Raw genomic sequence first — 10541 nt, 5'->3', positions numbered from 1 at the left:
CTAGTCGAGTGAAAACACGTGCGAGAGGATGCATCCCGCAGGCTAGTCGGTTAAAAACACGTGCGAGAGGATGCATCCCGCAGGCTAGTCGAGTGAAAACACGTGCGAGAGGATGCATCCCGCAGGCTAGTCGAGTGAAAACACGTGCGAGAGGATGCATCCCTCTGGCTAGTCGAGTAAAAACACGTGCGAGAGGATGCATCCCGCATTCTAGTCGAGTAAAAACACGTGCGAGAGGATGCTCCCCGCAGGCTAGTCGAGTAAAAACACGTGCGAGAGGATGCATCCCGGAGGCTAGTCGAGTAAAAACACGTGCGGGAGGATGCATCCCGCAGGCTAGACGAGTAAAAACACGTGCGAGAGGATGCATCCCGCAGGCTAGTCGAGTAAAAACACGTGCGAGAGGATGCATCCCCCAGGCTAGTCGAGTAAAAACACGTGCGAGAGGATGCATCCCGCAGGCTAGTCGAGTAAAAACACGTGCGGGAGGATGCATCCCGCAGGCTAGACGAGTAAAAACACGTGCGAGAGGATGTATCCCGCAGGCTAGTCGAGTAAAAACACGTGCGAGAGGATGCATCCCGGAGGCTAGTCGAATAAAAACACGTGCGGGAGGATGCATCCCGCAGGCTAGACGAGTAAAAACACGTGCGAGAGGATGTATCCCGCAGGCTAGTCGAGTAAAAACACGTGCGAGAGGATGCATCCCTCAGGCTAGTCGAGTAAAAACACGTGCGAGAGGATGCTTCCCGCAGGCTAGTCGAGTAAAAACACGTGCGAGAGGATGCACCCCGCAGGCTAGTCGAGTAAAAACACGTGCGAGAGGATGCACCCCGCAGGCTAGTCGAGTAAAAACACGTGCGAGAGGATGCTTCCCGCAGGCTAGTCGAGTAAAAACACGTGCGAGAGGATGCATCCCGCAGGCTAGTCCAGTTAAAACACGTGCGAGAGGATGCATCCCGCAGGCTAGTCGAGTAAAAACACGTGCGAGAGGATGTATCCCGCAGGCTAGTCCAGTAAAAACACGTGCGAGAGGATGCATCCCGCAGGCTAGTCGAGTAAAAACACGTGCGAGAGGATGCATCCCGCAGGCTAGTCGAGTAAAAACACGTGCGGGAGGATGCATCCCGCAGGCTAGTCGAGTAAAAACACGTGCGGGAGGATGCATCCCGCAGGCTAGTCGAGTAAAAACACGTGCGAGAGGATGTTCCCCGCAGGCTAGTCGAGAAAAAACACGTGCGAGAGGATGCATCCCGCAGGCTAGTCGAGTAAAAACACGTGCGAGAGGATGCATCCCGCAGGCTAGTCGAGTAAAAACACGTGCGAGAGGGTGCTTCCCGCAGGCTAGTCGAGTAAAAATACGTGCGAGAGGATGCATCCCGCAGGCTAGTCGAGTAAAAATACGTGCGAGAGGATGCATCCCGCAGGCTAGTCGAGTAAAAACACGTGCGAGAGGATGCATCACGCAGGCTAGTCGAGTAAAAACACGTGCGAGAGGATGCATCGCGCAGGCTAGTCGAGTAAAAACACGTGCGAGAGGGTGCTTCCCGCAGGCTAGTCGAGTAAAAACACGTGCGGGAGGATGCACCCCGCAGGCTAGTCGAGTGAAAACACGTGCGAGAGGAGGCATCCCGCAGGCTAGTCGAGTGAAAACACGTGCGAGAGGATGCGTTCCGCAGGCTAGTCGAGTGAAAACACGTGCGAGAGGATGCATCCCGCAGGCTAGTCGAGTAAAAACACGTGCGAGAGGATGCATCCCGCAGGCTAGTCGAGTAAAAATACGTGCGGGAGGATGCTTCCCGCAGGCTAGTCGAGTAAAAACACGTGCGAGAGGATGCATCCCGCAGGCTAGTCGAGTAAAAATACGTGCGAGAGGATGCATCCCGCAGGCTAGTCGAGTAAAAATACGTGCGAGAGGATGCATCCCGCAGGCTAGTCGAGTAAAAACACGTGCGAGAGGATGCATCACGCAGGCTAGTCGAGTAAAAACACGTGCGAGAGGATGCATCCCGCAGGATAGTCGAGTAAAAACACGTGCGGGAGGATGCACCCCGCAGGCTAGTCGAGTGAAAACACGTGCGGGAGGATGCATCCCGCAGACTAGTCGAGTGAAAACACGTGCGAGAGGATGCACGCCGCAGACTAGTCGAGTAAAAACACGTGCGAGAGGATGCACCCCGCAGGCTAGTCGAGTGAAAACACGTGCGGGAGGATGCATCCCGCAGACTAGTCGAGTGAAAACACGTGCGAGAGGATGCACCCCGCAGGCTAGTCGAGTGAAAACACGTGCGAGGAGGCATCCCGCAGGCTAGTCGAGTGAAAACACGTGCGAGACGATGCATCCCGCAGGCTAGTCGAGTAAAAACACGTGCGAGAGGATGCATCCCGCATTCTAGTCGAGTAAAAACACGTGCGAGAGGATGCATCCCGCAGGCTAGTCGAGTAAAAACACGTGCGGGAGGATGCATCCCGCAGGCTAGACGAGTAAAAACACGTGCGAGAGGATGTATCCCGCAGGCTAGTCGAGTAAAAACACGTGCGAGAGGATGCATCCCGGAGGCTAGTCGAATAAAAACACGTGCGGGAGGATGCATCCCGCAGGTTAGACGAGTAAAAACACGTGCGAGAGGATGTATCCCGCAGGCTAGTCGAGTAAAAACACGTGCGAGAGGATGCATCCCTCAGGCTAGTCGAGTAAAAACACGTGCGAGAGGATGCTTCCCGCAGGCTAGTCGAGTAAAAACACGTGCGAGAGGATGCACCCCGCAGGCTAGTCGAGTAAAAACACGTGCGAGAGGATGCACCCCGCAGGCTAGTCGAGTAAAAACACGTGCGAGAGGATGCTTCCCGCAGGCTAGTCGAGTAAAAACACGTGCGAGAGGATGCTCCCCGCAGGCTAGTCGAGTAAAAACACGTGCGAGAGGATGCATCCCGCAGGCTAGTCGAGTAAAAACACGTGCGGGAGGATGCATCCCGCAGGCTAGACGAGTAAAAACACGTGCGAGAGGATGTATCCCGCAGGCTAGTCGAGTAAAAACACGTGCGAGAGGATGCATCCCGGAGGCTAGTCGAATAAAAACACGTGCGGGAGGATGCATCCCGCAGGCTAGACGAGTAAAAACACGTGCGAGAGGATGTATCCCGCTGGCTAGTCGAGTAAAAACACGTGCGAGAGGATGCATCCCTCAGGCTAGTCGAGTAAAAACACGTGCGAGAGGATGCTTCCCGCAGGCTAGTCGAGTAAAAACACGTGCGAGAGGATGCACCCCGCAGGCTAGTCGAGTAAAAACACGTGCGAGAGGATGCACCCCGCAGGCTAGTCGAGTAAAAACACGTGCGAGAGGATGCATCCCGCAGGCTAGTCGAGTAAAAACACGTGCGAGAGGATGTATCCCGCAGGCTAGTCCAGTAAAAACACGTGCGAGAGGATGCATCCCGCAGGCTAGTCGAGTAAAAACACGTGCGAGAGGATGCATCCCGCAGGCTAGTCGAGTAAAAACACGTGCGAGAGGGTGCTTCCCGCAGGCTAGTCGAGTAAAAATACGTGCGAGAGGATGCATCCCGCAGGCTAGTCGAGTAAAAATACGTGCGAGAGGATGCATCCCGCAGGCTAGTCGAGTAAAAACACGTGCGAGAGGATGCATCACGCAGGCTAGTCGAGTAAAAATATGTGCGAGAGGATGCATCCCGCAGGCTAGTCGAGTAAAAACACGTGCGAGAGGATGCATCCCGCAGGCTAGTCGAGTAAAAACACGTGCGAGAGGATGCATCACGCAGGCTAGTCGAGTAAAAACACGTGCGAGAGGATGCATCCCGCAGGATAGTCGAGTAAAAACACGTGCGGGAGGATGCACCCCGCAGGCTAGTCGAGTGAAAACACGTGCGGGAGGATGCATCCCGCAGACTAGTCGAGTGAAAACACGTGCGAGAGGATGCACGCCGCAGACTAGTCGAGTAAAAACACGTGCGAGAGGATGCACCCCGCAGGCTAGTCGAGTGAAAACACGTGCGGGAGGATGCATCCCGCAGACTAGTCGAGTGAAAACACGTGCGAGAGGATGCACCCCGCAGGCTAGTCGAGTGAAAACACGTGCGAGGAGGCATCCCGCAGGCTAGTCGAGTGAAAACACGTGCGAGAGGATGCATCCCGCAGGCTAGTCGAATAAAAACACGTGCGAGAGGATGCATCCCGCATTCTAGTCGAGTAAAAACACGTGCGAGAGGATGCATCCCGCAGGCTAGTCGAGTAAAAACACGTGCGGGAGGATGCATCCCGCAGGCTAGACGAGTAAAAACACGTGCGAGAGGATGTATCCCGCAGGCTAGTCGAGTAAAAACACGTGCGAGAGGATGCATCCCGGAGGCTAGTCGAATAAAAACACGTGCGGGAGGATGCATCCCGCAGGTTAGACGAGTAAAAACACGTGCGAGAGGATGTATCCCGCAGGCTAGTCGAGTAAAAACACGTGCGAGAGGATGCATCCCTCAGGCTAGTCGAGTAAAAACACGTGCGAGAGGATGCTTCCCGCAGGCTAGTCGAGTAAAAACACGTGCGAGAGGATGCACCCCGCAGGCTAGTCGAGTAAAAACACGTGCGAGAGGATGCACCCCGCAGGCTAGTCGAGTAAAAACACGTGCGAGAGGATGCTTCCCGCAGGCTGGTCGAGTAAAAACACGTGCGAGAGGATGCATCCCGCAGGCTAGTCCAGTTAAAACACGTGCGAGAGGATGCATCCCGCAGGCTAGTCGAGTAAAAACACGTGCGAGAGGATGCATCCCGCAGGCTAGTCCAGTAAAAACACGTGCGAGAGGATGCATCCCGCAGGCTAGTCGAGTGAAAACACGTGCGAGAGGATGCATCCCGCAGGCTAGTCGAGTAAAAATACGTGCGGGAGGATGCTTCCCGCAGGCTAGTCGAGTAAAAACACGTGCGAGAGGATGCATCCCGCAGGCTAGTCGAGTAAAAATATGTGCGAGAGGATGCATCCCGCAGGCTAGTCGAGTAAAAATACGTGCGAGAGGATGCATCCCGCAGGCTAGTCGAGTAAAACACGTGCGAGAGGATGCATCACGCAGGCTAGTCGAGTAAAAACACGTGCGAGAGGATGCATCCCGCAGGATAGTCGAGTAAAAACACGTGCGGGAGGATGCATCCCGCAGACTAGTCGAGTAAAAACACGTGCGAGAGGATGCACCCCGCAGGCTAGTCGAGTGAAAACACGTGCGGGAGGATGCATCCCGCAGACTAGTCGAGTGAAAACACGTGCGAGAGGATGCACCCCGCAGGCTAGTCCAGTAAAAACACGTGCGAGAGGATGCATCCCGCAGGCTAGTCGAGTGAAAACACGTGCGAGAGGATGCATCCCGCAGGCTAGTCGAGTGAAAACACGTGCGAGAGGATGCATCCCGCAGGCTAGTCGAGTAAAAACACGTGCGAGAGGATGCATCCCGCAGGCTAGTCGAGTAAAAATATGTGCGAGAGGATGCATCCCGCAGGCTAGTCGAGTAAAAATACGTGCGAGAGGATGCATCCCGCAGGCTAGTCGAGTAAAACACGTGCGAGGGGATGCATCACCCAGGCTAGTCGAGTAAAAACACGTGCGAGAGGATGCATCCCGCAGGATAGTCGAGTAAAAACACGTGCGGGAGGATGCATCCCGCAGACTAGTCGAGTAAAAACACGTGCGAGAGGATGCACCCCGCAGGCTAGTCGAGTGAAAACACGTGCGGGAGGATGCATCCCGCAGACTAGTCGAGTGAAAACACGTGCGAGAGGATGCACCCCGCAGGCTAGTCCAGTAAAAACACGTGCGAGAGGATGCATCCCGCAGGCTAGTCGAGTGAAAACACGTGCGAGAGGATGCATTCCGCAGGCTAGTCGAGTGAAAACACGTGCGAGAGGATGCATCCCGCAGGCTAGTCGAGTAAAAACACGTGCGAGAGGATGCATCCCGCAGGCTAGTCGAGTGAAAACACGTGCGGTAGGATGCATCCCGCAGACTAGTCGAGTGAAAACACGTGCGAGAGGATGCACCCCGCAGGCTAGTCGAGTGAAAACACGTGCGAGGAGGCATCCCGCAGGCTAGTCGAGTGAAAACACGTGCGAGAGGATGCATCCCGCAGGCTAGTCGAGTAAAAACACGTGCGAGAGGATGCATCCCGCAGGCTAGACGAGTAAAAACACGTGCGAGAGGATGTATCCCGCAGGCTAGTCGAGTAAAAACACGTGCGAGAGGATGCATCCCTCAGGCTAGTCGAGTAAAAACACGTGCGAGAGGATGCTTCCCGCAGGCTAGTCGAGTAAAAACACGTGCGAGAGGATGCACCCCGCAGGCTAGTCGAGTAAAAACACGTGCGAGAGGATGCACCCCGCAGGCTAGTCGAGTAAAAACACGTGCGAGAGGATGCTTCCCGCAGGCTAGTCGAGTAAAAACACGTGCGAGAGGATGCATCCCGCAGGCTAGTCCAGTTAAAACACGTGCGAGAGGATGCATCCCGCAGGCTAGTCGAGTAAAAACACGTGCGAGAGGATGTATCCCGCAGGCTAGTCCAGTAAAAACACGTGCGAGAGGATGCATCCCGCAGGCTAGTCGAGTAAAAACACGTGCGAGAGGATGCATCCCGCAGGCTAGTCGAGTAAAAACACGTGCGGGAGGATGCATCCCGCAGGCTAGTCGAGTAAAAACACGTGCGGGAGAATGCATCCCGCAGGCTAGTCGAGTAAAAACACGTGCGAGAGGATGCTCCCCGCTGGCTAGTCGAGAAAAAACACGTGCGAGAGGAGGCATCCCGCAGGCTAGTCGAGTGAAAACACGTGCGAGAGGATGCATCCCGCAGGCTAGTCGAGTAAAAACACGTGCGAGAGGGTGCTTCCCGCAGGCTAGTCGAGTAAAAATACGTGCGAGAGGATGCATCCCGCAGGCTAGTCGAGTAAAAATACGTGCGAGAGGATGCATCCCGCAGGCTAGTCGAGTAAAAACACGTGCGAGAGGATGCATCACGCAGGCTAGTCGAGTAAAAATACGTGCGAGAGGATGCATCCCGCAGGCTAGTCGAGTAAAAACACGTGCGAGAGGATGCATCCCGCAGGCTAGTCGAGTAAAAACACGTGCGAGAGGATGCATCACGCAGGCTAGTCGAGTAAAAACACGTGCGAGAGGATGCATCCCGCAGGATAGTCGAGTAAAAACACGTGCGGGAGGATGCACCCCGCAGGCTAGTCGAGTGAAAACACGTGCGGGAGGATGCATCCCGCAGGCTAGTCGAGTGAAAACACGTGCGAGAGGATGCATCCCGCAGGATAGTCGAGTAAAAACACGTGCGGGAGGATGCACCCCGCAGGCTAGTCGAGTGAAAACACGTGCGGGAGGATGCATCCCGCATTCTAGTCGAGTAAAAACACGTGCGAGAGGATGCATCCCGCAGGCTAGTCGAGTAAAAACACGTGCGGGAGGATGCATCCCGCAGGCTAGACGAGTAAAAACACGTGCGAGAGGATGTATCCCGCAGGCTAGTCGAGTAAAAACACGTGCGAGAGGATGCATCCCGGAGGCTAGTCGAATAAAAACACGTGCGGGAGGATGCATCCCGCAGGTTAGACGAGTAAAAACACGTGCGAGAGGATGTATCCCGCAGGCTAGTCGAGTAAAAACACGTGCGAGAGGATGCATCCCTCAGGCTAGTCGAGTAAAAACACGTGCGAGAGGATGCTTCCCGCAGGCTAGTCGAGTAAAAACACGTGCGAGAGGATGCACCCCGCAGGCTAGTCGAGTAAAAACACGTGCGAGAGGATGCACCCCGCAGGCTAGTCGAGTAAAAACACGTGCGAGAGGATGCTTCCCGCAGGCTGGTCGAGTAAAAACACGTGCGAGAGGATGCATCCCGCAGGCTAGTCCAGTTAAAACACGTGCGAGAGGATGCATCCCGCAGGCTAGTCGAGTAAAAACACGTGCGAGAGGATGCATCCCGCAGGCTAGTCCAGTAAAAACACGTGCGAGAGGATGCATCCCGCAGGCTAGTCGAGTGAAAACACGTGCGAGAGGATGCATCCCGCAGGCTAGTCGAGTAAAAATACGTGCGGGAGGATGCTTCCCGCAGGCTAGTCGAGTAAAAACACGTGCGAGAGGATGCATCCCGCAGGCTAGTCGAGTAAAAATATGTGCGAGAGGATGCATCCCGCAGGCTAGTCGAGTAAAAATACGTGCGAGAGGATGCATCCCGCAGGCTAGTCGAGTAAAACACGTGCGAGAGGATGCATCACGCAGGCTAGTCGAGTAAAAACACGTGCGAGAGGATGCATCCCGCAGGATAGTCGAGTAAAAACACGTGCGGGAGGATGCATCCCGCAGACTAGTCGAGTAAAAACACGTGCGAGAGGATGCACCCTGCAGGCTAGTCGAGTGAAAACACGTGCGGGAGGATGCATCCCGCAGACTAGTCGAGTGAAAACACGTGCGAGAGGATGCACCCCGCAGGCTAGTCCAGTAAAAACACGTGCGAGAGGATGCATCCCGCAGGCTAGTCGAGTGAAAACACGTGCGAGAGGATGCATCCCGCAGGCTAGTCGAGTGAAAACACGTGCGAGAGGATGCATCCCGCAGGCTAGTCGAGTAAAAACACGTGCGAGAGGATGCATCCCGCAGGCTAGTCGAGTAAAAATATGTGCGAGAGGATGCATCCCGCAGGCTAGTCGAGTAAAAATACGTGCGAGAGGATGCATCCCGCAGGCTAGTCGAGTAAAACACGTGCGAGGGGATGCATCACGCAGGCTAGTCGAGTAAAAACACGTGCGAGAGGATGCATCCCGCAGGATAGTCGAGTAAAAACACGTGCGGGAGGATGCATCCCGCAGACTAGTCGAGTAAAAACACGTGCGAGAGGATGCACCCCGCAGGCTAGTCGAGTGAAAACACGTGCGGGAGGATGCATCCCGCAGACTAGTCGAGTGAAAACACGTGCGAGAGGATGCACCCCTAAGGCTAGTCCAGTAAAAACACGTGCGAGAGGATGCATCCCGCAGGCTAGTCGAGTGAAAACACGTGCGAGAGGATGCATTCCGCAGGCTAGTCGAGTGAAAACACGTGCGAGAGGATGCATCCCGCAGGCTAGTCGAGTAAAAACACGTGCGAGAGGATGCATCCCGCAGGCTAGTCGAGTGAAAACACGTGCGGGAGGATGCATCCCGCAGACTAGTCGAGTGAAAACACGTGCGAGAGGATGCACCCCGCAGGCTAGTCGAGTGAAAACACGTGCGAGGAGGCATCCCGCAGGCTAGTCGAGTGAAAACACGTGCGAGAGGATGCATCCCGCAGGCTAGTCGAGTAAAAACACGTGCGAGAGGATGCATCCCGCATTCTAGTCGAGTAAAAACACGTGCGAGAGGATGCATCCCGCAGGCTAGTCGAGTAAAAACACGTGCGGGAGGATGCATCCCGCAGGCTAGACGAGTAAAAACACGTGCGAGAGGATGTATCCCGCAGGCTAGTCGAGTAAAAACACGTGCGAGAGGATGCATCCCGGAGGCTAGTCGAATAAAAACACGTGCGGGAGGATGCATCCCGCAGGTTAGACGAGTAAAAACACGTGCGAGAGGATGTATCCCGCAGGCTAGTCGAGTAAAAACACGTGCGAGAGGATGCATCCCTCAGGCTAGTCGAGTAAAAACACGTGCGAGAGGATGCTTCCCGCAGGCTAGTCGAGTAAAAACACGTGCGAGAGGATGCACCCCGCAGGCTAGTCGAGTAAAAACACGTGCGAGAGGATGCACCCCGCAGGCTAGTCGAGTAAAAACACGTGCGAGAGGATGCTTCCCGCAGGCTAGTCGAGAAAAACCCGTGCGAGAGGATGCATCCCGCAGGCTAGTCCAGTTAAAACACGTGCGAGAGGATGCATCCCGCAGGCTAGTCGAGTAAAAACACGTGCGAGAGGATGCATCCCGCAGGCTAGTCCAGTAAAAACACGTGCGAGAGGATGCATCCCGCAGGCTAGTCGAGTGAAAACACGTGCGAGAGGATGCATCCCGCAGGCTAGTCGAGTAAAAATACGTGCGGGAGGATGCTTCCCGCAGGCTAGTCGAGTAAAAACACGTGCGAGAGGATGCATCCCGCAGGCTAGTCGAGTAAAAATATGTGCGAGAGGATGCATCCCGCAGGCTAGTCGAGTAAAAATACGTGCGAGAGGATGCATCCCGCAGGCTAGTCGAGTAAAACACGTGCGAGAGGATGCATCACGCAGGCTAGTCGAGTAAAAACACGTGCGAGAGGATGCATCCCGCAGGATAGTCGAGTAAAAACACGTGCGGGAGGATGCATCCCGCAGACTAGTCGAGTAAAAACACGTGCGAGAGGATGCACCCCGCAGGCTAGTCGAGTGAAAACACGTGCGGGAGGATGCATCCCGCAGACTAGTCGAGTGAAAACACGTGCGAGAGGATGCACCCCGCAGGCTAGTCCAGTAAAAACACGTGCGAGAGGATGCATCCCGCAGGCTAGTCGAGTGAAAACACGTGCGAGAGGATGCATCCCGCAGGCTAGTCGAGTGAA

Source organism: Lasioglossum baleicum, unplaced genomic scaffold, assembly GCF_051020765.1.
Source record: "Lasioglossum baleicum unplaced genomic scaffold, iyLasBale1 scaffold0166, whole genome shotgun sequence".
Classification (NCBI taxonomy): domain Eukaryota; kingdom Metazoa; phylum Arthropoda; class Insecta; order Hymenoptera; family Halictidae; genus Lasioglossum; species Lasioglossum baleicum.
Note: the sequence above shows the minus strand (reverse complement) of the source record.